The sequence below is a fragment of the Mytilus galloprovincialis genome, chromosome 1 (assembly GCF_965363235.1).
Source record: "Mytilus galloprovincialis chromosome 1, xbMytGall1.hap1.1, whole genome shotgun sequence".
In the NCBI taxonomy this organism is placed as follows: Eukaryota; Metazoa; Mollusca; class Bivalvia; order Mytilida; family Mytilidae; genus Mytilus; species Mytilus galloprovincialis.
This window is the reverse complement of record NC_134838.1, coordinates 46,535,812-46,541,555: the sequence shown is the minus strand read 5'-3', so window position 1 is coordinate 46,541,555 and position 5,744 is coordinate 46,535,812. Positions and strand designations below refer to the sequence as shown.

General features: G+C 31.8%; 1 long non-coding RNA gene across 1 annotated transcript; it reads right to left on the bottom strand.

The window, feature by feature from the left end:
• Positions 1-5,024: 5,024 nt before the first annotated feature.
• LOC143079451 (uncharacterized) lies at positions 5,025-5,438 on the bottom strand. Its single transcript, XR_012979412.1, has 2 exons — positions 5,321-5,438; positions 5,025-5,102 (listed from the first exon to the last, which is right to left on the bottom strand). It is a non-coding gene; the product is annotated as an uncharacterized LOC143079451 (long non-coding RNA).
• Between the last annotated feature and the right edge of the window lie 306 nt (positions 5,439-5,744).

Below are 5,744 nucleotides of genomic sequence, written 5' to 3'. Positions count from 1 at the left end.
ATGACGTCACGTTTAGCCATGACGTCTTTCACTGGGGGAAAGCGGCTGTCTGTAACCTCTGTTACGGACCGCCCACTATGGCAGATGGCAGTATCGGTAAGATTTTATATTTCCCAAATACTTTTAATCGAAAGCATTGTCGATAGAGAAAATTAGTAACGTAAATTAATTATATATATCGGCTGTTCGTAACGTTAAAGGCTTAGCAAAATGCTTACATCATCATGTTTATGACTTTATGACTTGTATTTTGGAACATAACATTTTAAAATTTATAATTATTACTACATCAACAAAATGAACGCATCAATTTTAAATGACAGATAACAAAAAGACATTTTACAAAGTTAAAACAGAGCAATGAATAGATATCAGACAGATTTTACGGATAGCACTTTATAAATATATAACTATGAGAAAACACCACCGTTCTAATAGTCTAGACATATATAACTGTATGTATGTTCCGGACCATATGAGTATTTGGACCATACGCGTATGGTCGGACCATATGAGTATAATACTCGTTTGGTTATTAACGGTCCGGGCCATATGAGTATTTGGACCATATAGGTTTTTTTTTAAATTACATTATAAAAGTTTCAATAATACAAAAACTTTATCGAAAAAACAATGATGGTTACCTGACAATGTGTTATTTTTATAAGTCAATTACAACGTAAAAAATAAATATTGATGCCATAGTTAGTTTTCTTCGCTAATTACATTCTTGCATGTAGGCTTGGAGTGACATATACTTCCACACGGTATCATTGCTTTTTTGCATTTGCAAGTCTTGGTTGTGCACGATCCTTTTCATTTACACTTTTTTTTGCGAGTGAAAAGCTTTTTTTTCTAATTAAGAAATAAATTATAGATAATAGATATAGATAATTCTGTATCTGTTGTTTTTTATTCTCTAAAATTCCGACACAAAACAACTCAAATATGCTTAGGCACTGGACAAAAAAAAACGTTACATAGAAAAGAAACTGAGTTTCCCGTTTAATAATAAAAGCGCTATCTTTGAAGCATTCCGATAAAGACAATCTTCATTGTAACCTGCACATTGGGATTACATGAAAGTAATGAAAAAATGCATGAAAACAACAAATTTGTTTTTGTATTTATAAAGGTAACGTTTCTTTTGTCCAAGAATATACCCCAAAAGAAACTTAGTCATATTTTTATCAGCCATTTGGTCACGGAATTAAATTAATGTAAAGTTCTAAAGTTGCAACTCAAAATTTGAGAAATACAAAGTCAAAATATAAGGAATACAAGTACAACATTACAGCTTTTGTTCTTTTGTTTAATACATATTAGATATATGTATTCAAATACGCTTAATTTCAACACAACAAACGAAAGAAACTAACCTGTGAAAATCCATGTTCATCAACGAGCATAAGCAGCATGTACAATATGTTAAAATATACTCTGAAACCTTTAGTCACAAGCATATTGATACTTCCATGCATTATCTTATAATCAGCAACTTATATTTTAACAATGTTACTTTTATAAATATAATTCTAGTTTTATTACATGATTTTTTTTTAAACGAAAACGATCCCGGATTTAATATTTTGTTACATGTAATGAATTAAATGTGTTAACAATTCCCAAAAACTATTAAAATGAGAAAATTGTACTTTATTTTGTTAATTAATGTGTCATAAACTAATTCGGATGTAAACCGGTGTCTTAATTAATGAGGCGCTGTCTAAAAATCCCGGAATAAACTTTATGTTTAGTTTAATTTAAAGTTATCATATACGTTTAAAATCATTCATTCTTTCGCTTAAATATCTCTTTTTAACCAGTTAAATTTTTGATTTTCTGATTTATTTTTTGGTGACATGAGGGAGCTGCGTACATGTTCGACACACTTGTTTCCAGTCTGTTTGGTGTCATGTAATTGTTTGTTAAAAGCCAATATTGTCTGTTTATTCCTCACTATCTGACATATGTATATGCTGTCTTCTTCTTTCTTATTTGACATACATGTGTAGATGGTATATAAGACATGTTGTTCATAGTACGAGCATCTGACATAAAATTCAGATACGTCACAAAAGTTTAGAAAAAAAATAAGAATCCCTAATGAAATTCTATCTTTTTTCGAAATATGTTTTAACATAAGCCGTCAAATTCTAATCTTATATGGTCAATATTCCTTATACGTCACACATAAAGGTCCTGAAATATGATATTTATGTAAACAAACAATATCTGTGATATTGGATACTTGCTATTTTAAACAAGTAACTAGGTCTAAACATTTGGGATGATTTGGAGAGCAGATAACCATATTAGACCGTTGGTTTTTCCGTTTGAATGGTTTTACACTAGTAATTTTGAGGCCATGTATAGCTTAATTGTTCGGTGTGAGCCAAGACTCCGAGTTGAAGGCCGTACATTGACCTATAATGGTTTACTTTTATTAATTATTATTTTGATGGTGAGTTGTCTCATTGGCAATCACACCACATCTTCCTATATCTATAGAAAAGAGACGTTAAACTTTATTTTGTGTGAACATATAAATTGTTTTACTTGTAAAAGTCGCATCACAAAATCATTTAGGGTAATAAACAAATTATAGGAAAACGAATCTCACTTTGTATCCCGAATATATATTCGTATCACCAAAGTTCAAATATCTCACCTTCGAAATGAGCCAACATACATATTCAAGTTTACAATATGAACCGAGAATTGACAACAAGTCTACCATAATCACCTACCTGAATGATTTGCGCATATAAACCCTTTTGGGAAAATTGACAGCCTTATGTATACATAGAATTGAGAATGGACACGGAGGATATGTCAAAGAAACAACAACCGGACCAAATAGCAGAAAACACCCCAAGGCCACCAATGGGTCTTCAACGCTACGAGAACATTCTGTACACAGATGTGGTGCTCAGCTGGCCCCTAAAAGAAATTCTGTATTAGTTCAGTGAAAATGGACGTCACACGAAACACCAAAACATAAAAATGAACTAAAATATAAAAAAAAAACATTCCAGAATAACAATGGCTAGAGTCTACAGACTTGGGACAGGCGCAAGCATGCGGCGGGGTTAAACATGTTTTGTGAGCTTTCAATCCTCACTCGATACCACTAGCCAACGTAGAATTTAAAAAAAAACGCAAAGCAATACGGTCAGTTTAAAAGGCGTCCGTCTTCGGTGTCAGAAAAGATAACAAACTAAGCAACATGACAATGATACATTAATGAACAAAGAGGTACTAGCAGTTACTGACATGCCATCTCCATACCTCAATTAAACTGATTAATAGATTATGTCTTCATTTATAAAGATCTTCAAAACGTTTTGCTTTTGGAATGTATAAACAACACAGGACTTGAAGAATTATTTAAGGCACAACCAAATTGGTGTTAACATGGAAAAGCACATATTATTGACTTCAAGTAAGTGACTAACTAGCCCGACTTCTAAAAAGCATTGTATTGTTAAATAATGTTGGTGAATATGACACATAGAAGAAATATTGCATGTCATTATCATTCAATACAGGAACAGTTGATTATACATGTTGAATAACCCATGACGTACAAGAATTTGATACATACATGTATGTGTGTAACCCGATAAGCTGATCATTAATAAGTAGCTGGTCACTTAAACATTAGAATAACCGGACAAAAAGAGATTCAAGAAATGCATGTTTTTTGTGTATTATAATGCTTCAAATCATAAGATACGGTCCTTTCTCGGTGAAAAAGGCGGTGTCAACATTAAACACAGTGTTATAACTATTTTAGTATATCTACTGATTGCTCTTCACCAAAATGTCAAAATAAATGTGTTTTTTTTAGATTTTTTTTTTCTCAAATAGTCAGTTCGTTCTTGAAATGGTCTCAATTACAGAGATTTGTTCAGACATTTTTATTCCAGAGATACTCAACATAATTCATTGAATCAGGCATACAGTTGTTAATGTAAGACAAATGTTTCGTCTACAAAAGACTAATCAGTAACGCTCCAATATAAAGTTAAAAAACAAAAAAGAGGGAATTTGAACAGAATTGCGAACCCAAAATTCAGATAGGTAAATCTATTCCAGGGGTATAAAATCTTTAGTATTTCGAAAAAATCAGAGTTTTGTAAACGTTTAGTTTTTAATTATGACCATATAATTGATAACTCAAGTCAATTGCTGACTACTGGGCTATATGTAGTGATACCTTCGAGACGAAAACCTCCACCATAACCACATTAAAATATTTGAAAAATCAAAACTATGGATTTCAATATGGACTAATTGTCCTGATCCGTCTCAAAATGAAGAAAAACTCAAATATCAAATGTAAACAAACAATCTCTGTGCAGAGATATTGGACACTTGAAATTTTAAACAAGTAACTAAGCTTAATCATTTGGATTGACTCGAAGATCTGAGGACCACATAATAAAGGTGTTAATACTATAGAGTTATAAAATGTAGATAAAAAAACTGAATTACTGCGAATTTCTGGGTGCAAATAAGGATATTAAACCCCAAGCAGCCGCATCACAAAGGGATTTTCGTGGTACGTGAAATTAGGGAAAACTTAATTTCACGTTGCACTAAAAAATTTAACCCCATATGTGAAAATGTCTAAGATTCGAAAAGAGTGCATATCCAAGTATACGATTTTCAAAGTTTAGGAATAGAAGAAAAGGGATCCCTTTGCAGTATAATATATTCATAACATTAAGTGATGTACTGGGATGTCAATATTTTAATAAATCTGAAGTGGAACTCAATCAACAAGTTTTCAAAAATACTTATCATGACTTCAAAAGAGTGGAATATTCAAGATTACACTGCCAAATAAAGTTCGGAGTAAAGTGAAGAAAAATACTTCCCGACAATAACTTTTTACAGGAACCAACACGATCTTTATCATAATCCGTATTAAATATTACAGGTTATGCTGAGCCTGACTCAGCTAGTATAACCATGTGATTGTATCGCAATCTCGGCAAATTATAAAGAATAACAACTTGTGTGTGAAGATTGTAGATTATAATTCCACCAGAATTGGTACAGGAGTTTTTACAGAGTGTGTATTGTTTGGTAAACTGAAAGAAATAAAAATACAATATTTACAATATGTACGAAAGAAATATATGAATGTTCAATGCAATAAAAATATTAAGTCAAAAACGAAAGTAGAATTCTCAGTTCAATTCAAAGTAATAAACAATTACCGTTCATATTTGTTGAATAAACGTGTTTGTCAAGTTAACGGAATTAACGGAATATATATTTAACAGTTTATAATCGATTTGAAACATACTTGACGGTGATTTGTCACAATATCCACAGGAGCAGTTTTGTCGTGGCATCCATTTGCAATAGACAGGCGAGGAAGAGAAAGTAAACGGTAGTTAAAATACGGATAAGTCCAGATTATTTCCGGAAAATATGAAAATTCAATCCAATAGACTTTATAGTAAATATAATTGCGAATATGATCTAGAATACTCCCCGTCTGAAATCTATCTGATATCACTATTCCAGAAAGTATAATTCCACATATGAATGTCACTATATTAATCCAAAATACATACATATAATTACACAGAGTTGTTCTCTATGAGAAGAATCAGGTCCACGATAAGGCGTGTGTAGGTTGTGGCTTTCCCATTAACGATTACTCGCACTTCTGCTGTTCGGACATGTTCGTCTGAACTTTTAAATGAGTTCACTATAATTCCAAC